The sequence below is a fragment of the Meriones unguiculatus genome, chromosome 14 (genome assembly GCF_030254825.1).
Source record: "Meriones unguiculatus strain TT.TT164.6M chromosome 14, Bangor_MerUng_6.1, whole genome shotgun sequence".
Taxonomy (NCBI): Eukaryota; Metazoa; Chordata; class Mammalia; order Rodentia; family Muridae; genus Meriones; species Meriones unguiculatus.
The window spans coordinates 11,814,823-11,837,729 of NC_083361.1; the positions used below are offsets into that span (position 1 = coordinate 11,814,823).

The 22,907-nt window shown below is 37.9% G+C and overlaps 1 protein-coding gene and 1 pseudogene across 1 annotated transcript in view; both read left to right on the forward strand.

Annotated features, from left to right (window-relative positions):
- LOC110561262 (vomeronasal type-2 receptor 116) overlaps positions 1-22,907 on the forward strand; it is a 186,301-nt gene that overhangs the window by 147,226 nt on the left and 16,168 nt on the right. The window lies entirely within an intron of this gene.
- LOC110563833 (ubiquitin-conjugating enzyme E2 K-like) lies at positions 15,499-16,136 on the forward strand (annotated as a pseudogene).

A 22,907-nucleotide genomic window follows, 5' to 3' on the forward strand; every position in this document is an offset into this window, starting at 1 on the left:
TGTTTTGTTTTTTTTTTTTATTTTGTTTTTATATTTGTTGTTGTTTTATTTGGTTGGTTTTTCCACAGTAAGTGACTGAGGAATTGGGTTTAATTTGCATAGTACAGATATTTTATCACTACCGTTATTATGTTTCTTTAGTATCATTATTTTGTTTAAAAATACAATATTTCATATGTGTTCTTTTTAAATCTTTGTTTCTCTTTAACCAAACTTAAGTTCTTTTCTCACACATTATATTCTGAATATATTTCTTATCCCTCTACTTCTCTACGTTCCTCTCCACCTCCTCTCTTATCAAAGGTCTACTGGTCATCATAAGAAAAGTACAGGCTTCTAAGAGATAATAACAGAACATAACAAAATAAAATATAAGATAAAACAAAAACCCTAGTATTGAAGTTGGAGAAGACAAGACGAGCAAAAAACAAAAGCCCCAAGAGAGCACATAATAATCAGAGGTTCAGCTGTTTGCACATTCAGGAGTCTAATAAAAGTACTAAGCAGAAAGCTATAGGGTATATGCAGAGGACCTAGGGCATTCCTCTTGTAGACCCTGTGAATCCTGCTCTGTGTGTTCATATAAGTGTTACTTTTTTGTCATAGAGAGCCTTTTCTTCTGCTGTCTTCTCTCCCCTCTGTTTCTTCTGCCTCATCTTTTGTGGGGTTCCTGAGAGGATCAGCTCTGAAAGCATGGAATAGAGACATTTGACTTAGAACTGTGTGTTCCAAGGTCTCTTTTTTTCTGCACAATGTGTGTCCCTTTGGCTGCAGAAGTAAAAGAGGAAACCTTTATGATGGTAGCTGAGTAATGCACTGGTTTATGAGTACAGCAGAATATACTTAGGATTTTGCTGTTGTTGTTGTTTAAATGCATGAAAATGAATTGTATTTTAATGCTGAGTGAGCTGGAAAAAATAATCAAATGTCAGAGTAGCTCACCTCAAAATTCCAAAGTGCCTGAAAAGGATCCTCTGAATAGGACTTCCTGAATTTTCAAGTACAGTGAGAATAGGAACCTGGATCCACCACCTCCTTCCCTTACTCCCCATTGCCAGTACAAATCCTGTGTTCATTCTTAGTGTATCTTTAGTAGGTTTATACTCTTTTTCATGTTTTTGGTTTATTCAGACAGGGTTTCTCTGTGTGGCTGTGGCTGTCCTGGTCTCACTTTGTAAAACAGGCTTGCCTCAAACTCACAGTGATCCATCTGTCTTTGCCACCCTGAGTGTTGATATTAAAGGCATAGGTATCATTTTTGAAACCAGTAGTATTCGTATTACTCAAGGTCCCTGGACTATCTAGTCTTTGATTCTTGATTGTGGAAGTATTAGCCAAAATGGGTCCAATCTCATGGACTTGACCTTAACTCAAATTAGACATAGACTGGATACTTCTTCAAGGTTTGTGCTATCATTATCCAAGCATTTTGCGGACAGGACTAATTGTAGATCAAAACTTTGTGGCTGGAATTGTGTTTTTGCTTATCGTTTGGCAGCCTACAGAGTGTGTTTATGTGTTATAGTGTAACATGTGGTTTGAGGTTACATGTAGCACCATTTTCTTTCACTATATTCAATGAGTCTTATGTTCTGTGTGTTGTCTTCAGAAGGGGGCCTTATCATTTTGTGCAGAGCAACCTATTGTCTTGGCCACAGACTGGACTATTTGGGGATTGCCATGACTCCTGTTTAGACAACTACTCAAATTTATGAAACTCAGTCTCAGTACTGGAAGCCTCATTGGTTGACAAGAGTTGACCAATTGAGTTTCTCTCTCCTCCATTATTTGGAGTCTTCAATAGTACCACCTTCAAGTTTTTTTAAATATTCTTTATTTATTTAACTTTATTTTATATGTATTGGTGTGAAGGTGTCAGATCCCTTGGAATTACAGACAGTTGCGTACTGCCATGTGGGTGCCGGGAATTGAACCCGTGTCCTTTTGAAGAGCAGGCAGTGTTCTTAACCACTGAGCCATCTCTCCAGCCCCACCTTCAAATTTTATACAGCGTTTCCACTGCACTAAGTGTTCATATTGACCCTCAAATGCCCTTCATTTCTAGCTGTACTTGTTGTCTTTCCCTCCCTCAATTTCATCTTAACCTCATTCCCACCTGTTTTTCCTATTATCAACTCCTCTGTCTATAGTCCATCCATAAAATCTATTTTATTTAACCCTCCCAAAGAGATCCATGTGATCTAGTCCTTTCCTCTATGCCTGACGACTCTGTTTCTATAAAATATAGTTTTGTTATCATTTATTTAAGAGCTAATATAGAGAAATAAGCAAATACTTGCTGTATTTACCTTTCTGGGTTTTCCTTACCTCATTCGGTATAATTTTTTCTATTTCCATTTATTTGCCTGAAGATTTCAGTACATCATTTTAACAGCTGGATCACAGTCCCCCATTATATAAATGTATCATGTTTGCTTAACTCATTCTTCTGATGAGGGACATATAGGTTTGTTCCAGTTTCTGGATTTTGTGAACAGAGTAGCAGTGAACATGTTTAGTCACATATATCTGGGGTAGGATGAAGCATCACTGGATAGATTCCCAAAAATGGTAAAGCAGTCTCTTGAGGTATCTTGATTCCCATATTTGAGAGCGAAAAGCCACACGTATTTTTATAGCGATTGTACAAGTTTGCATCCTCATCACAAAGAGAAGACTGTTTTTCTTTTCCATACCCTTGCCAGAATGATATGTAACTTGTATTATTGTTCTTAGGCATTTTGACAGGGATAGTCTGGAATGTAAAAATAGTTTTAATTCATACAATGTATTCTTATTATGGTTTTTATCACCAAATTTCTTTCAGTCCCTCCCCACTTTCCCTCAGACCCAAATCTATACCCTTTTTTCTCTCTCTCATTACAATAAAATAGACAGCTCAAAATAAGAATAAAATAAATTACAGTAAAATAAAAGAAACCAAAATAAAATAAAACAATAAATAAATAAATGTAAGACCCCCCAAATAGCAAGAAATAAAGGGAGTTATTGATATATACATATTTTCAGACTCAGAAACCACATAAAAACTAAATCTAAAACTGTTACATATACATAAAGATCTGTAAGGTTAAAGAAAATAATGCATGAGAAAACATTGTAAAACAATCAAAGCTCCCCAAATATTGTTGAGTTCATTTTGTACTGATCATTGGCTATTGAGCATGGAGTTCACCCTTAAGTTTTATTTGATTACCTAGTAGAAATTCACTGTTGTTTGTTTGTTTGTTTGTTTGTTTTGTTGTTTTTTCCAAATTCCCCCAATGTTATTCTCTGGGTTTCTGCTTTTTTTAAATTTTTTAATTAATTATTTATTACAATTTATTTACTTTGTATCCAGCTGTGGCTCCCTTCTTCATCTCCTCCCAAACAGTCCCTCCCTCCATCTTCTTCTCCTATGCCACATGGGATTTTATGAAAGAACACAGAGATAAGAAGACCTGGAGGGAACAGGAGATCCAAAAGGAATTTCACTGTTAAAAATATTTTTTTTTTCATTTGCCGGAAGTTACAATTTGTTACGGATGGGGCTTGTGTCTACTTCCCAACTCATAATCAGCACCTCATCTGGCTTATACATATACTGGCCCTTTGTGTGTTCCTTTGTGACTCTCTGTGAGTTCATAAGTGTCTATGTCTTTCTGTGTCAAGAAGGCTTTCTTTCCATGGTGTCCTCTTTTATCACTGGCCCTTCTTATCTTTCTGAATCCTTCCTTTTCTGCTATGTTCCATAAGCCACACAGCAGGGGATTTTATAGAGACACCCAATTTAGAACTGAGTGCTTCAAGACCTGTCACTCCCAGCACATTGTTTGTGTGTCTCTGTACTGTAAGAAGTCACTGTTACTGTAGGAAGAAGCTTCACTGAAAGAAATTTTAAAAATATTGACCTATGTGTATAGAAGAACATAATGAGGAGTTGAATATATTTCTGTGTTCCTTTTGCAGAACATTTGTTTTTGGTTTTGCTGTTACTGAGTCTATTGACTAATGTCAGGTTTTGAGCTATCCAAGCAGTCTCAGAAATGGGTTACATATTGTGGAGTGGGTCACAATTAAAATTGGATAGTGGGTTGTTATTTACACAATTTTTGTTCCACTATTGTACCACTGTATCTTGCAGGAAGATTATCCTCATAGATCACAGTGTTTGTAGCTATGTTTATTTTACTCCTGTCATGGTGTACAGAGTACCTCTCAGTATTATGAAAACTAGTGAGTAGTGGTAAAGGCTCTGGATATGCACCAGTTCAACTTCCCTATGATCAGTAAATTATGAGGTGTTGTCTTCAACAATAAAGCCTACAATTAGATTGTAGAGAGCAACCAATAGCCTTGACAATTGACTGAATTAATTGGGGATTTTCCTAGGGCTTTTTGGCCAACAATTATATGCAACTCATTTAACAATGAAGCTCTCATTTGGTGGCTAGAGATATCTAGTTGGCATTTGGCTCTCCCATTATTGGTATTTCAATTATATATATATATATATAATTATATTATTTATATACTTATAATATATAAAAATTATATATATATACATATATATATATATACAAATACACATACATAACATTCAGTCATGTCATGTAGTTGCACTATTGGATGTTAGTTGAATGTTAGCTGCATGTATCATTGAGCTAGTGGCAAATGAAGACAGTCAAGAAAAAACATCACTAGTTCTTCTCCAGGATGTTCAAATTTGAAAATTCTTATATCTAAATGAATTCATGAAAAATAAAATTGGTACACTGTACGTGAGACCAGAGAACTAGAGAATGAGAGCTCAGATAGAGACAGAAAAAGATATATCAACCATCAATAATATGGCAGTCAGAAATCAGATTTTATATTGAGACATTGAAAATGTTTGTAAACTGTATGTATCTCTCTGGAAAACATATTTTTTATTCTTTATTAATTGCACTTTATTCACTTTGTATCCCCCCTATGGTTCCCTCCCTCCTCCCTTCTCAATTCCTCCCTTCCTCTACCCTCTGCATTTATGCCCTTCCCCAAGTCCACTGATAGAGGAGGTCTTCTTCTCCTTCCTTCTGATCTTAGTTAATTAGGTCTCATCAGGAGTGGCTGCATTGTCTTCTTCTGTGGCCTGGTAAAGCTGCTTCCCCCTCAGGGGGAGGTAATTAAAGAGCAGGCCAATCATTTCATGTTAGAGACAGTCACTGTTCCTATTACAATGAAACCCACTTGGATACTGAGCTGCCATGGGCTACATCTGAGCAGGGGTCTTAGGTTATCTCCATAAATGGTCCTTGGTTGGAGTATCAGTCTCAGGAAAGACCCCTGTGCTCAGATTTTTTGGTTCTGTTGCTCTCCTTGTTGAGTTCCTGTCCTCTCCAGATCTTACTGTTTCCCACTTCTGGAAAACATATTTTAACATAAAGCAAATTTAATGTTAAAATTTGTTTATAGATAAAGATTCTACCTTTCACATGCATGTTAGAATGTCAGCTGGTATTGTCACTGGATTGGTCATAATTAGATGATCATACTGTGTGGAGTTGTGTCCACGTGTCCTCTTGTTAAAAGTGCTCTCATACATTATCACTATATTACGGCAAACCCATGCTTTTAGATCCAAGGGAAATTCTGTTAAGTAATTGGGTGATCACATCTGGATATATCTTTCTGAAAATTCTGTTGCTCCTGTTGTAATCTCTGCTTCTACTGACATAATGTATTTAGTTTATTTTTTTCTTTTTATTATTGTTCTTATACTATAATTACATCATCCAACCCTGTCTTTTTCTACCACAAGTGCTTCCATAAATGCTTCCTTGCTTTCTTTCAAATTCATTGCCTATTGTTATTTGATTTTTTTATTGAAAACATTTTATTTCATACAATATATTCTGATTATAGTTTCCCTCCCTTTGAGTCCTCCTAGCTCTTTGGCCCCTTCCCCTCTTCTGTGTATCCAATCCTTTTCTGTCTCTCATTAAAAACAACAGATTTCTAAGAGAGAATAACCAAACATGACAAAATAAAACATAAGGATACACTATCATTTGGAAGTTGGAAACAGCAACTGAACAGAAGGAAATTGTTCCAAGATGAGGCAATTGAGTCAAAGACCCAATTATTCTCATAATTAGAGGTCCCAAAATAATAAGCTAATAACTAAAATATATATGCAGAGGAAGTGGTGTACGCTCTTGTAGGCCCTGTTCATGCTGCTTTAGTCTCTGTAAGCTCACTTGTACCTTGCTTAGTTGATTCAGAGAACCTTGATCTGTTGCTGTTCTTCATTCCCTTTGACTCTAGTAATCTTGCTGCCTCCTTTTCAGTGTGACTTTCCGAACTCTGAGGGGAAGGATTTGATGGATACCTCCAGTTTATACTCTCTTAACATAATGTCTGCTTGTGAGTTTCTGCATCTATTTTGATTTGCTGCCAGAGGAAGCCTCTCTGATGATAATTGGATAAGGCACATCTCTGTGAACATAGCCAACTACTACTAGCAATTATTGATATTTTTTAGACCAGTTGTATCTGGTTTTACTCTAGTCTCAGGGATATCAAGTCTTTTGCTTGTCATTACCCAAGTAGTGTAGCTCATGGACTCTTTCTTGTTAGTGGACTTTAAGATAATTCAGACATTTGTTGGCCACTCCCACAAGTTCTGTGGCACCATCGACCTAGATTATGTTAAAGTTAGGACACAGTGTATGTCAAAGATTCTATGACTGGGTTGGTGTCCATGTTTGACACTTGAGAACATACAGAGTAACTTCCTCCACCAAAGAGATAGAAAATAGAAGGATAAGCTCCATGTGGCTAACGGCTTCACTTCTCCACCTTCAAAGAGTTGTATGGATGTTGTCCTCTACTTAGAGATATCATTCTGTCAGTTAGTGGAAATCAACCTTTGTCTTTGCATCACCCTGTGTTGTTGAGGGAATTCCAAAGGACCTTCTGGGCCAAAAACTCAAATGAAAGCAATCCAGTCCCACTACTACAAACTTTGCCTGGCTACAAGACATGGCCAGCTGAGATTTCTTATCCTCTATTATTTGGAGTGATTAATAGAATCACCTTCATAGATTAAAAAATGTTTTCACATAAATGCAAATGCCCTGATCAATTCCATCCATCTCTTGTAACATTCTCTCCCTCCATTTTATCTCCATCAACTCCTGAGCCCTCCTGCTTCTTTCACCACCTGCCTCCATTCCACCTGCAAACTATATTAAATTTTCCTAACCCAGAGATAAATTTGTTCCCATTAGATATTGCCTCTTTCAATAATGCAGTGGTTCTCAATCTGTGAGTCATGAACCCTTTGGGGATTGAAAGATTCTTTCACAAGGGTTGACTAAGACCATGAGAAAATATGTATTTTCCAGAGGTGGCCACCGCTGAGGACTACAAGCAGCTGTAGGGTGTGCTCCATGACCTCTGCACACCTGGTCTTGGGTCCCAGTTCTGCATGCAATCCCAGAGACAGCAGCCATTGAGGACTACAACAAATGCTGAGGTCTTCCTCATGCCTTCAGCACATCAGTTTTCTGGTCTCAGCTCTGCCTGCAATCTCAGAAGCAGCAGCCACGAAGGACTACAAAAACTCAAAGTAATCAGGGGCTCCTAGGGACCTCCAAGCCTGCCAACACCAGGAAAAACCAGATGGCTAATGAACACCTTAAGAACACACTCAAAAACAAACAAACAAACAAACAAACAAAAAACAGGTCAACATAACGCCACCATTACTCAGATATACTACTACAAGAAGCCCTGGACATCCTAACACAACTGAAGCATAGGAATATGACCTTAAATCTAATCTTATGAATATGATAATGGCATTTAGAGAGGAAAAGAATAACTCCCTCAAAGAAATATTGGAAAAAGCAAGCCAACAAATGAAGAAAATGAATAAAACAGTTCAAGACCTGACAAGATAAATAGAAGTAATAAAAACTGTACAAACTGAGGCTTTTCTGGAGATGAAAAACATAGGAGAGAGAATAGAAACTAAAAATTCAAGTATCAGCAACAGACTACAAGAAAAGAAAGAGAGAATCTCAGACATAGTAGACACGATCAAAGAAATCTACACATCAGTTAAAAAATGCTAAATCTAAAATATTTCTAACATAAAACATTCAGGAAATTTGGGGCATCATAAAATGACCAAACCTAAGAATAATAGGAATAGAAGGAGAAGATTACTGCCTTAAATGTCCAGAACAAATCTTCAAAAACTCTTTTTTTTTATTTTTAATTATACTTTATTTACTTTGTATCCCCCTTCTAGTTCCCTTCCTCCTCCCCTCCCAATTTCTCCCTTCCTCCCCCTTCTCCACACACTCCCCTCCCCAAGTCCACTGGTAGGGAAGGGTTTCTTTTTCTTCCTTCTAATCCTAGTCTGTTAGGTCTCATCAGGAGTAGCTGCATTGTCTTCCTCTGTGGGTTGGTAAGGATGCTCCCCCCACAGGGGACGGTGATCAAAGAGCAGGTCAATCAGTCATGTCAGAAGCAGTCCCTATTCCCATTACTATGGGACCCACTTGGACACTGAACTGCTATGGGCTACATCTGTGCAGAGGTTCTAGGTTATCTCCATGCATGGAACTTGGTTGGAATATGAGTCTCAGGAAAGACCCCTGTGCTCAATTTTTTTGGTTCTATTGCTCTCCTTGTGGACCTCCTGTCCTCTCTAGATCTAACTGTTTTTGCCCACTTCTTTCATAGAAGAGAATTTCCCAAACCCAAAGAAAGAATACATACAAATAAACATAAAAGAAGCCTAAAGAACACCAAATAAATTGGACCAAAAACAAAACAAAACAAAACAAAAAAACCTCCTGACACATAGTAATTGAAACACTAAATGTACAGAAGAAAGAGAGAATGTTAAAAACCACAATGGATAAAGTCAGATACACTAGACTTGCACAAGACCTCTCATCAGAGCCTTGGAAAGTAAGAAAGGCATGGACAGGTATTTTAATGTCTCTAAGAAACCACAGTTGCCAGCCCAGAGTACTATACCCAACAAAGCTTTCAATCATCATAGATGGAGAAAACAAGATATTTCATGACAAAACTAAATTTAAACCATATCTTTTCCCTAATCCATGAAGAACATACTAGGAGGAAAACTCTAATACAATGAGGGTAACCTGAGAAATGCAGGAAATAAATAACTCCATCCCTTCCATTAAAAAAAAAACTGAAGAAGGGAAACACACAAACTCACACTACTATCTCCAAAATCAAAATTTCAGGAATCAACAACTGTCAGTCATTATTACCTCTCAACATCAGTGGACTCAATTCCCAAATTAAAACAACAACCCTGAAGGAGTAATCAGCTGAAGAAGTTCTCTAGTAGAATTTTGGGGATCACTCATGTATGCTATCATACCATCTATGAATAGTGGTATTTTGACTTAATTCTTTCTGATTTGTATCCCCTTGAGCTCCTTTAGTTGTCTTATTACTCTAGCTAGGACTTCAAGTACTTGGACTGGAGTTGGGGCATGGGAAGAGTAGAGGGAGGGAGAGTAGGACTAGGAGGGGATGGGGGAGAGAGCTACAGCTGGGATAAAAAGTGAATAAATTGTAATAAATTTAAAAAATGAAAAGAAAGATCAAAACAAAGAAACAAAACAAAACAAAACAGTCTAACAGAGAAGATGTGGAAATAGCATCTTTCATTCTGATGCATACAAGAAACATATCTCAACAGCAAAGATGGACATTACCTCAGAGTAAAGGGCTGGAAAAAATGTTTTCCAAGCAAATGGACCCAAGAAACAACCAGAAGTAGCTACAGTAATATCGATTAAATATAAACATTTAAGCAAAATTAATCAAAAAAGATGGAAAAGGGTACTTCATACTCATCAAAGGAAAAATCTACCAGAGGACATCACAATTCTAAACATCTATTCCCCAAATGCAAGGGCAGTCATATTGAAAAAAGTGACTAAAGTTTAAATCACACGTTGAACCCCACACATTAATAGTGGGATACTTCACCTTGCTACTGTCATCAAAGGACAAGTCAATGAGACAGAAACTAAACAGACATAATGAAACTAACTGATGTTGTGAATCAAATGTACCTGAGATATATCTATAGAACATTTTACCCAAACACAAAAGAGTATACCTTCCAAAACTGATCACATATGCAGTAACAAAGGAAGCCTCAACATACACAAGAATATTAAATAACTTCTTGAATCTTATCAGAAATCCATAGATTAAAGCTGGAACCCAACAACAACAGAAATAGGGAGCATACAAACTCATGGAAATTGAACAGCTCTCTACAAAATGACCACTGAGTCAGTAAAAAATTAAAAAAGAAACAAAACGTGATCTAGAATTCAATGAAAATGAAGTCACAGGGTACCCAAACATATGGGAAACAATGAAAATAATGTAAGAGGAAAGTTCATAGCACCAATCACCTTCATAAAGAAATTCAAAAGATCACACGCTAGTAACTTAAAAACACATCTGAAAGCTTTAGAACAAACAGAAGCAAAGAAACCAAAGAGGAAATAATCAAACTCACCACTGAAATAAATAACTTAGAAACAAGAAAAACAATACAAAGAATCAACAAAACAAAAAACTGATTCTTTGAAAAAATCAACAAAATAGACAAACCCTCAGACAAAGTAACAAAACCATAGAGGACTAGTATCCAAATTAACAAAACCAAAACTGAGAAGAAGGATATAACAATTGATACTGAGAAAATCAAAATAATCAAATATTAATCATTACAATCAAACGCCTAATCAAAATAAATCTATTTTCTTGATAAATTCCATTTACCAAAATTAAATCAAGATGAGGCTAACTAAATAGTCCTCTAACCACTAAGAAAATAACCCATCATTAAAAGTCTCTCAACCAAAAATGGCCCATGGTCAGATGTTTTCAGTGCACAATTCTACCAAACATTCAAAGATGAGATAATACTAATACTCCTCAAACTATTCCACAAAATAGAAACTGAAGGAACATTGCCAAAGTCATTCTATGAGGCACAGTCACCCTGATTCCTAGGCCACACAAAGACCAAACAAAGAAAGAGAATTTCAAACTAATAGTTCTTATGAGAATTGATGCGAAAATATACAACATATTACCAAAACAAATCCAAGAATACATCAAAAATATCAACCACCATGATCAAAAAGGCTTAATCCTAGGGACAAAGGGATAGATCAACATATGAAAATCCAAGAAAGTGAAAGGAAAAAAAAACAACCCATAATCATTTCGTTAGATGTGGAAAAAGCCTTCTACAAAATCCAACACTGATTCATGATAAGAGTTTTGAAGAGATCAGGGATGCAAGGCCCATATCTAAGCATAAGAAATGCAATATACAACAATCCAATAGCCAATATCAGACAAAACTGAGAAAAACTTAAAGCAGTTTTACTAAAATCCGGGACAGGAACAGACTGCCTACTCTATACCTCTCCAATATAGTATTAGAAGTCCTAGGCAAAGCAATAAAACCACTAAAGGAGACCAAGGGGATACCTATCTGAAAGGATGAAATCTAAGTAACACTATTGACAGTTGATATCATAGTATGCATAAGTGACCCCAAAAACTGTACCAGAGTACTGCTACAGCTAATAAATGCCTTCAGCAAAGTGGCTGGAGAAAAAAATCAACTCTAAAAAATTAGTAGCTCTCCTTAGGAAAAGAACACCCTGCACAATAGCTGCAAATAACATAACTCTCACAAAGTAACTCTTTGTAGTAACTCTCACAAAGCAAGTAAAAGACCTGTGTGACTAAAACTTCAAGTCTCTGAAAAAAGAATTTGAAGAACAGATCAGAAGATGGAAAGATCTCACATGCTCATGGATTGATAGGATTAATATAGTAAAAATGGCCATCTTACCAAAAGCAATTGAGAGATTCAAGCAATTCTCAACAAACTTTCAACACAATTCTTTGCAGAACTTGAAAGAGCAAGTTCATGTAAACTTCATGTAAGAAATGAAAAAAAAATGGATAAAAACAACAATTCAGTACAACATTAGAACTTCTGGAAGTATTACTATCCATGATTTCAAGTTCTACTATAAAGCAATAGTACTAAAAAACACATTGAATTTGGATGAATAAAAGACAGGCTAAACAATGAAATCAAAACAAAGGCCCAGAAATAAACCCACACAACTATGGACACTTGAGTTTTGACAAACTATGGTTTAAAACAGCTGACCTAACTGGATGTCTGCATGTAGAGGATTGCAAATTGAACAAAACAGCAGCCTACACATTGGGAAAAAGATCTTCACCTACCCTATATCCAACAGAGGGTTTATATCCAAACTGTAAAAAGAACTCAAGAAATTAAATATGAATAAACCAAGCAATCTGATTTAAAATGGGATACAGAGCTAAACTGAATTCTCAACAGAGGAATCTTTAATGACAGAGGCACACTTAAAGAAATGTTCAACATCATTAGTCATCAGGGAAATAAAAATAAAAACAAGTCTGAAATTCCATCTTGCACCCTTCAGAATGGTTTGATAAAAAAAAAACTCAAGCAACAACACATGCTGGCCAGGTTGTAGAGGAAGGGAACATATCTCCTTTGTTGGTGTGAATGAAAATTTGTCCAATGACTGCAGAAATCAATCCGGCAGCTTCTCAAAAAACTGGGAATAGCTCTATCTCAAGACTCATCTGTACCACTCCTGGGCATGTACCCAAAAGATGGCCCACTATACCATAAAGACACTTGCTCAACTATGTTCATAAGAGCCTGAAACTGAAAACAACCTAGATGTCCCTCAACCAAAGATGGATGAAGAAAATGTGGTTCATTTACATGATGGAATACTACTCAGCTATTAAATATGAAGAAGTCATAAAATTTGCAGGTAAATCGATGGAACTACAAAAAATAATCCTGAGTAAGGTAACCTAAACCCAGAAAGAAACACTTGGTTTGTACTCACTTATAAGTGGTTATTTGCTATATAATACACAATACTCCTACTACAAGCCACCAACCCAAAAAAGCTAAGTATAAAGGAGGTCTCAAGGGAGGATGGTTGAATCACACTCAAAAGGGGAAATTGAATAGACGTTGGAAACAGATGAAGTGTCAGAAATGGGTAGTAGAGGGTGTGGGGAGGGGATTGAGAGTGGGAGTCAGATGTGAGAAAAGTGGGATTGAGAGGTAAGAAGGCTGGGAGAGAGAAGGGAAACCAAGGGGCATGTCTGGGACAAGGTGGAGACCTGCAACAGGATAGGTCCCTGGGAGGATATGGTGCTGACACGAGCTGAGACTCCTAGTGGGTTGGAGGGCAGGTATGGAGACTAAAGAGTCAACCTCATAGCCAGGCAGGATTTCCAGTGGAGGGAGGACACCAACCCACCCACAAAATCTTTTTTTTTTCTCTTTCAATGCACCATCCAGACATCTTTTAATGGTTGCTGGCTGAGGTCACATAGCCAGGTTCTAATGCCTAATTATTTTTTTCCTTTTCTTTTTTATATTATTATTAATTACACTTTATTCATTTTGTATCCCCCCATAAGCCCCTCCCTTATCCCCTCCCAATCCCACCCTTCCTCCCCTTTCTGCATGCATGTTCCTCCCCAAGTCCACTGATAGGGGAGGTCCTCCTCTCCTTCCTTCTGATCTTAGTCTATCAGATCACATCAGGAATGGCTGCATTGTCTTCTTCTGTGGCCTGGTAAGGCTGCTTCCCCCTCAGGGGGAGCTGATCAAAGAGCAGGCCAATCAGATTGTGTCAGAGGCAGTCCCTCTTCCCATTACTATGTAACCCACTTGGACATTGAACTGCCATGGGCTACATCTGTGCAGGGGTTCTAGATTCTCTCCATGAATAGTCCTTGGTTGGAGCATGAGTCTCTGGGAAGTTCCCTGTGTTCAAATTTTCTTGTTCTGTTGCTCTCCTTGTGGAGTTCCTGTCCTCTCCAGCTCTTGCTATTTCCCACTTCTTACATAAAATTCTATTCACTCTGCCCGACAGTTGGCCATCAGGCTCAGCATCTGCTTTGATAATCTGCAGGGCAGAGGCTTTCAGAGGCTCTCTATGGCAGGTTCCTAGGTTGTTTCCTGTTTTCTTCTTCTGGCTTTCAGAGGCCCTCTGTAGCACGTTCCTAGGTTATTTCCTGTTTTCTTCTTCTTCTGATGTCCATCCTCTTTGCCTTTCAGGATGGGGATTGACCGTTTTAGTTAGGGTCCTCTCTTTTGCTTAGTTTGTTTAGATTTACCGATTTTAGTGGGTTTATCCTATGTTGTATGTTTATATGAGTGAGTATATACTCTGTGTGTCTTTTTGCTTCTGGGACAACTCACTCAGGATGATCCTTTGCAGGTCCCACCATTTACCTGCAAATTGCATGATTTCCTTATTTTTCATTGCTGAGTAATACTCCATTGTATAGATGTGCCAAAATTTCTGCATCCATTCTTCACTTGAGGGGCATCTGGGCTGTTTCCAGCTTCTGGCTATTACAAATAAAGCTGCTACAAACATGGTTGAGCAAATGTCCTTTTTGTGTACTTGAGCCTCTTTTGGATATATGCCTAGGAGCGGTATGACTGGATCTTGAGGAAGCGCTATTCCTAGTTGTCTGAGAAAGCACCAGATTGATTTCCAGAGTGGTTGTACAAGTTTACATTCCCACCAGCAGTGGAGACGGGTTCCCCTTTCTCCACAACCTCTCCAGCATATGTTGTCACTTGAGTTTTTGATCTTGGCCATTCTCATGGGTGTAAGGTGAAATCTCAGGGTTGTTTTGATTTGCATTTCCCTAATGGCTAATGAGGTTGAGCATTCCTTTAAATGTTTCTCTGCCATTTGATTCCTCTACAGAGAGTTCTCTGTTTAGCTCTGTTCCCCGTTTTTTAAGTGGATTACTTGGTTTGCTGTTTTTCAGCTTCTTTAGTTCTTTATATATACTGGATATGAGTTCTCTGTCAGATAACGGGTTGGTGAAGATTCTTTCCCAATCTGTAGGCAGTCGCTTTGTTTTGATGACGGTGTCCTTTGCTTTACAGAAGCTTTTCAGTTTCAGGAGGTCCCATTTATTGATTGTTGCTCTTAGAGCCTGTGCTGTTGGTGTTCTGTTCAGGAAGTTCTCTCCTGTACCAATGAGTTCTAGGGTATTCCCCACTTTTTTCTAGCCAATTTAATGTGTCTGGTTTTATGTTGAGGTCTTTGATCCACTTGGACTTCAGATTTTTTACCCCAAATTTACCTTACCTACAAGAAATGCATGGAGTGTGGACCCAGCTCCATTTTGGTGGCCAGGCATGGAGGTGATTCTACACTGAGGGGAACGCAGCAGCAAGGGTGGCAGTGGCAAGCGTGGCAGTGGCAGCACTCCTGTGCTCGGGTCTGAATCACTGAGGGAGGAGGAGGTGGAGGAAGGGATGACAGAGGATGTGAGTACGAATCAGCTGTGGGCAGAGAGATGGCCAGCATCGTAGTGCAGCTAATCAAGAGGGAGTTCAAGGAGGTGCTGAAGGGTGAGGAGACGATCAAAAATCAAATTAAAGTAGATCTTGCAGATGAGAATTTTACAGAATTAAGAGGAGGTATAGCAGGACCTCCAGACACACCATATGAGGTTGCAAGATACCAACTAGAGATAAAAATACCAGAAACATCCATTTTATCCCTCTAAAGTCCAGTTCATCAAAAAAATATGGCACCCTAAGATTAGTTCCCTCACAGGGGCTATTTGTTTAGATATCTTAAAAGATCAATAGGCAGCAGCAAAGACTCTGTGCACTGTATTATTGTCATTGCAAGCACTGTTGGCAGCTGCAGAGCCAGATGACCCCAAGATGCAAGAGTAGCAAATCAGTACAAACAACATCCTGAATTGTTCAAGCGGACAGCTCAACTTTCGGCTCATGTGTATGCAGGAGCACCAGTTTCTAATCCAGAATACACCAAAAAGTAGAAAACCTGTGTGCTATGGGTAATGTTAGGAGTGCGGTAATAGTGGGCTTGTTGTAGGAATCAGGGCATGTAGATACTGCAGTGGAACTGCTTCTGAGTAACTGGGGTCTGGAGTTGGTGCCAGCCGCACTCTCCTGTTCTTGAGGAGCACCAACACCTGTTATTTTTCATAAATTTCTTTTAAACTGGCATTCTTGCCTGATGATGTTATCTAGGCATCATTGTAGACTGCAAAAAACAAAATCCCTGCTCTTTAAATAAAGCTAATGAAATGTCTGTATAATATATTAATTTTTGCTTGATAGCATAAAAATTCTTTGGGCTATCTAAAACTGGAGGGGGGGGACATGCTACCTTAGTTTTAGCAGTGTAATAACACTAAGCGAGTTTTGTTCAGGACTCTGTTGACTAAGATAATACATTAAATTTTAAACTGATAAAGTCCTTGGAAACTTGAGGGCTAATTCCTGTAGTGTTCAGTCTGACTGGAGCTTCATAGTTTCATTTTCTCTGACATGGATTCACCCTTCTTATACTCTCCATGTTGGCACATGGAAGATGTCAGTGTCTCATTGTACATAACAGAAACACATAGGAATAGGGGTGGTTCTAAAATCTAGCTTTCTTTATGATGCTTCTGATACTGTGAGAATTGACACTTTACCTTCTCTGTATGTAGACTTCCTGTTCTTACTGTCACATCTCATTCAAAGTTCCAAAGTTTGAAAACTCTTAGTTTTGCAAATTCACTTAATTTAGCCATCTTTATCCATGTTCAAGTGAATTTATGTAGGCAGTTGTTCATGGTAGATACAATTATAAATTTTGAGGCCCAATGCACAACTTGCAGAAATGTAATGGAAACAGACTGAATTAAAGTAAGGATGTATATTGAAAGCCATATTCTAAAAAGTTTGTTTTCTTGAAGTGTTATTCATCCTATAGTCATGACGTGTTTGGAAAATGCTTTTGAACCTATTAACTCAGTATAACCTCATTGGACTTTTCAATAATTTTGATGCTACAGGCAATAAAAAACCATTAACTATATTGTAATATTAAAGATGTTAAGGTTCTTCCAGCAAGCTGGAAGGCCTTCACATTCACAGTGACTCTGTGTTGCTGTCCCTGCATATGAAGCTCACCCTGCCATGCTGTTGTATGTGTTTACCGATGCACACATTTCCTGTTGCAGCCACATCCTTTTATTCCTGGGGTTCATTTTCTAAAGATGCCAAAGGAAACAAGGTATTTCATCTTTTAATTCTAATTTAAAATTCTATATTAATTAAAGTTTATCTACTTTGTATCCTAGCTGTATCTCCCTCCTAATCCAACCCTCCCTCTCTCATCTCCTCCCATGCCCCTCTCCAAGTCCACTAATAGGGGAGGTCCTCCTTCCCTTCTATCTGACCCTAGCCTATCAGGTTTCATCAGGACTAGCTGCATTGTCTTCATCTGTGGCCTGGTAAGGCTGCCTCTGCTCAGTGGGAGGGTATCAAAGAGCCAGGCACTGAGTTCATGTCAGAGACAGCCCCTGTTCCCCTTACTAGAGAACCCACTTGGAGATTGAGCTCTCATGGGCTACATCTGAGTGGGGATTCATCTCAATGATTGGTTGGAGTATCAGTCTCAGAAGAGAACCCTGTGCCCAGATTTTTTGGTTCTGTTGCTCTCCTTGTGGTGCTGTTGTCCCTTCCAGGTCTTTGTATGTACACCTCTTCCATAAGATTACCTGCACTCTGCCTACTGTTTGGTTATGTGCCTCAGCATCTGCTTTGATACATGGCTGCGTAGAGTCTTTCAGAGGCTCTCTGTGGTAGGCACCTGTCCTGTTTCCTGTTATCTCTGTCTTCTAATGTCTGTCCCATTTGCTTTTCTGAGTGAGGTCCTCCTTCTTGCTTAGTTTCTTTAGGTGTATAGATTTTAATATGTTTATTCTATATTATATTTCCATTATCCACTTATACGTAAGTATATACCATGTGTGTCTTTCTGCTTCTGGGATACCTCACTCCGGATGATCTTTTCTAGATCCCACAATTTGCCTGCCAATTTCATGATTTCCTTGTTTTTAATTGCTGAGTAGTATTCCATTATGTAAATGTACCACAATTTCTCTATCCATTCCTCAGTTGAGGGACATCTGGGTTATTCCCAGGTTCTGGCTCTTATGAACAAAGCTGCTATGAACATGGTTGAGCAAATGTCCTTGTTGTATAATGGAGCATATTTTGGATAGATGCCTAGGAGTGGTATAGCTGGACCTTGAGGAAGAGCTATTCCCAGTTTTCTGAGAAAGCACCAGATTGATTTCCAAAGTAGTTGTACAAGTTTACCTTACCACCAGCAATAGAGTAGTGTTCCCCTTTCTCCACATCCTCTCCAGCATGTATTGTCACTTGAGTTTTTTATCTTAGCTATTGTGATGGGTATAAGGTGAAATCTCAGGGTTGTTTTGATTTGCATTTCCCTAATTACTAAGGATGTTGAGCAATTTTTACGTGTTTCTCTGCCATTCTATATTTGTCTATTGAGAATTCTCTGTTTAGCTCTGTACCCAACTTTGTAATTGGGTTACTTGATTTATTGCTTTTTAACTATTCTAGTTCTTTATATATTCTGGATATTAGCCCTCTGTCAGATATAGGGTTGGTGAAGATCCTTTCCCAATCTGTAGGCTGTCTTTTGTTCTGAAGACAGGATCCTCTGCTTTACAAAAGCTTTTCAGTTTCATGAGGTCCCATGTATTGATTGCTGATCTTAAAGCCTGTGCTGTTGGTGTTCTGTTCTTGAAGTTGTCTCTTGTGCCAATGAGTTCAAGGATCTTCCCCACTTTTTCTTCTAACAGGTTTAGTGTGTCTGGTTTTATACTGGGGTCTTTGATCCATTTGGAAATTAGTTTTGTGCAGGGTGATAAGTATTTGCATTTTTCTACATGTAGACATCCAGTTAAACCAGCACTGTTTGTTGAAGATGCAGTCTTTTTTCCATTGTATGATTTTGCCTTCTTAGTCAAAAATCAAGTATCTGTAAGTATGTGGGTTTATTTTTGCGTCTTCCATTTGATTTCACTGATCCACTATTCTGTTTTTATGCCAGTACCACACAGTTTTTATTATTATTGCTCTGTAGTACAACTTCAGATCAGGGATGGAGATACCTCCAGATGATCTGTTGTTGTACAGAATTTTGGAAATTCTGAGTTTTTTGGGTTTCCATATGAAGTTGAGAAATTTTCTTTCAAGATCTGTAAAGAATTGTGTTGGTATTTTGTTGGGAATTGCATTGAATATTTAGATTGCTTTTGGCAGGATGCTAATCCTACTATGTTAATCCTTCGGATCCATGAGCATGAGAGAACTTTCCATCTTCTGATACCTTCTTCAATTTCTTTCTTCAGTGACTTGAAGACTTTTTTGAACAGATCTTTCACTGGCTTGGTTAGAGTCACACCAAGGTACTTTATGTTATTAGTGGCTATTGTGAAGGGTGTTGTTTCCCTAATTTCATTCTCGGCCCCTTTGTCTTTCATATACAGGAGGGTTACTGATTTTTTTGTTGTTGTTGTTAGTTTTATATCCAGCCACTTTGCTGAAGGGGTTTATCAGCTGCAGTAATTCTTGGGTAGATATTTTGGGGTCACTCATGTATACTAACATATCAGGCTAAAACTTTGTATTTTTCTCTATATTCTGAGATAAGTTACAATTGTGTGAAATTATGGACAGTTAACTCCATTGTTGATTAGAAAGATTTTTTAATGGATGGTGGTGGCTTGGTAACTTTAATATTTGAGTGTTTAAAGGTATAAAACACATTCTTGGAGTTTACTCTTTGCCTGTGTTGTCAAGGTATATTGTCTGGTTAGAGGTAGATGAGAAAAACTCATATGTCAAGAGTCAAGCGTTACCTACTTTCCTCTCGAAGGCAGCTATTTCTTGCCTTCATCATTATTATTATTATTTCTTTTTGGCTTATTATCTAAGACTGGCTCCATCGTGTATGTACTAAATACACGTAAGTGTGGCTAGCAAGCTGGAAACTGGAGAAGTATAATGTGGTCTCATGAATTGTATATGATTATATCATTATAGAAATTATTTTTAGCCAAGCATGAGGGCAAATTCTCTTGTGTTCCCAGCACTTGGGTGCCAGATCCATGTGTTCAAGGCTCTCTGGGTTACATTATCAAGACTACTTGGGCTTTCTCAAATAATAGTTTTTCTAGGATATTTACTCACTTGTTCTCTTGGGTTTTTCTCTTTATTTCCCAAATGGTAAGTTTAGTTCAGAAAAAAAAATCACTCGGAAAGAACCTACTTGTTAGCTTCTTGAGATCCCTAAAAAGTTTGTTAGTGATGGTAAATTCTGTAGGAGTGTCTATTCTGAGCCATTAACTTCCTGAAAAGGTAGTATGGGCTGGTTATTAGAAATACCATTGAAGCTGGGTAGGCTATGGGTGTATGGGCTATTAGGTGTTTGTTTTGAGAAATGAGAAGTAAGAAACACTTTTGTATATAACTGAATTTTTAAAAAAAATAAACACATTTTTAAAGATGAAAAACATTCATGGATAAAGGTGCAGCAGTGATTGAGGGAATGACCAAAAAATGACTGTCCCTCCCTGAGCCTCACCACATAGGAGACAGCCAACCATTGCTACTCTGCTATGCTTGCAGACAGGAGCCTCACATAACTGTCCTCTGAGAGTCTCCAGACAGCAGTGGATTGAAACAGATTCTGAGACCCATCGCCAAACATGAGGCAGAGTTCAAGGAATCTTGTGGGTGAAGGATAGAAGGACCTGGAGGAGACATGAACTCCATTAGAAGTCCAACATTGTCATGTGATCCATTTAGAGTTGAGTTCTGTGCAAGATGATGAATATAGAACTATCTGCATTCTTCTTTATGCAGAAATCTAGTTTTACCATGACCAGTTGATGAAGTTGCTTTCTTTGTTTTCCAGTATGTATTTTTGGACACTTTATCAAAATTCAGGTGTCCAGATGTGTTTGGATTTATATGTTGGATTTCAATTCAATTCCATTGAACATGTCTGTTTTCATACCAATACTGTGCAGATTTTATTATTATACCTCTGTAATAGAACTTGCAGTCAGGGTTGGTGATGCCTCCAGTGGTTATTTTATTGTTCAAAATTGTTTTAAATATCATGGGTTTTTTTTTTTTTTGTATGAAGTTGAGAAATATCCTTAAGGTACTGCAAAAAATGTGTTGTAATTTTTAGAGGATTGCATTGTATCTGTGAATTGCTTTTGCTAGTATGACCATTTTTACTATGTTAATTCTATTGATCCATGAGCATGGAAGAATTTTCCATCTTCTCATATCTGGCTTCAGTTTCTTTCTTCAAAGACTTGATGTGTTTATCACACAAGTCTTTCACTTACATGGTTAGAGTAGCACCAAGATAGCCAATATTCTTTGAGGCTATTGTGATAGGCGTTGTTTTCCTGAATTCTTTCTCAGTCTACTTGGCATTTGTATATAGGAGCACTACTGATTCTCGTTTCTTAGTTAACCTTGCATCCAGACATGTTGCTGAAAGTGTTTCTGAGCTATACCAGTGCTATGGTGGAGGTATTAGGATCATTCATGTATATTGTCATGTTATTTGCAAATAACAATACCATGACTTATTTTTTTCTGATTTTCATCTTTCAATCTACTTCAATTGTCTTTTTTATTTTTTAATTTGGTATTATTTATATACTTATTTATTACAGTTAATTCACTTTGTATCCCTACTGTAGTACCCTCCCTCATCTCCTCCCACTTCCACCCACCCTCCCTCTTCTTCCCCTATGACCTTTCTGTAGTCCTCTGATAGTGGAGAACCTCCTCTCCATCTATCTGACCCTAGCTTATCAGGCCTCATCAAGGCTGGCTGCATCACCTTACTCTGTGGCCTGGCAAGACTGCACCTCCTAGGGGGAGGTGAACAAAGAACAGGCCACTGAGTTCATGTCAGAGACAGCCTCTGTATCCCTTACTAGGAAAGTCCCTTTGAAACTGAGGAGCCAATGGGTTTCCTTTGAATCTGGGGTCACGGTCCTCCTCATTCTTGGTCCTTAGTTGGGGTATAGGTCTCTGCAGGCCACACCTGGGCCAAGGTATTTTGGCTCTGTTGATCTCTTTGTGGAGGTTCTGTCCCCTTCAGGTCTTTCTATCTCCCTCTTCTTCTATAAGGATTCTGGCCCTCTGCTCATTTGATAAAATTTCAAGTTCTACATTCAATAGATATACTGAGAATAGAAAAACTTGTTTTGTTCCTGGATTTATGAAATAATTTCAGTTTCTCTTCATTTAATCTGATGTTGGCTATGGGCTTGCTGTAAATTGCCCTCATTATGTTTAAGTATCTCTCTTGTGTCTCCAACCTCCTCAAGACGTTTTATCATGATGGTATATTAGATTTTTTCAAAATACATTTTTATATATAATGACATGATTATTTTTTCTTTTAGAACATTTATATATTGGATGTCATTTATTTATTTATTTATTTACTTACTTATTTATATTTTTATATAGAGAAATCCCTGAATCACTGGAATAGAGCCTCATTAATGTGCTTTTGGATTCAGTATAAAATCATTTTATTGTATAAGTTCACTTCTGTGTTCATAAGTAAACTTGGTCTGTAATTTTTTGTCTTTTATACTCTTTTTTTAATTTTTATTTTTCTTTTTAGTTACAATTTGTTAACTCTGTGTCCCAGCTGTATCCCGCTCCCTCATTCCCTCCCCCTCCCCAACTCCCTCCCTGGTCTCCTCCCTGCCCCTTTCCAAGTCCAATGATAGGGGAGGACCTCCTCCCCTTTCATTTGACCCTGTTTTATCAGGTATCTTCAAGGCTGGCTGCAAATACCTCCTCTGTGTCCTAACAG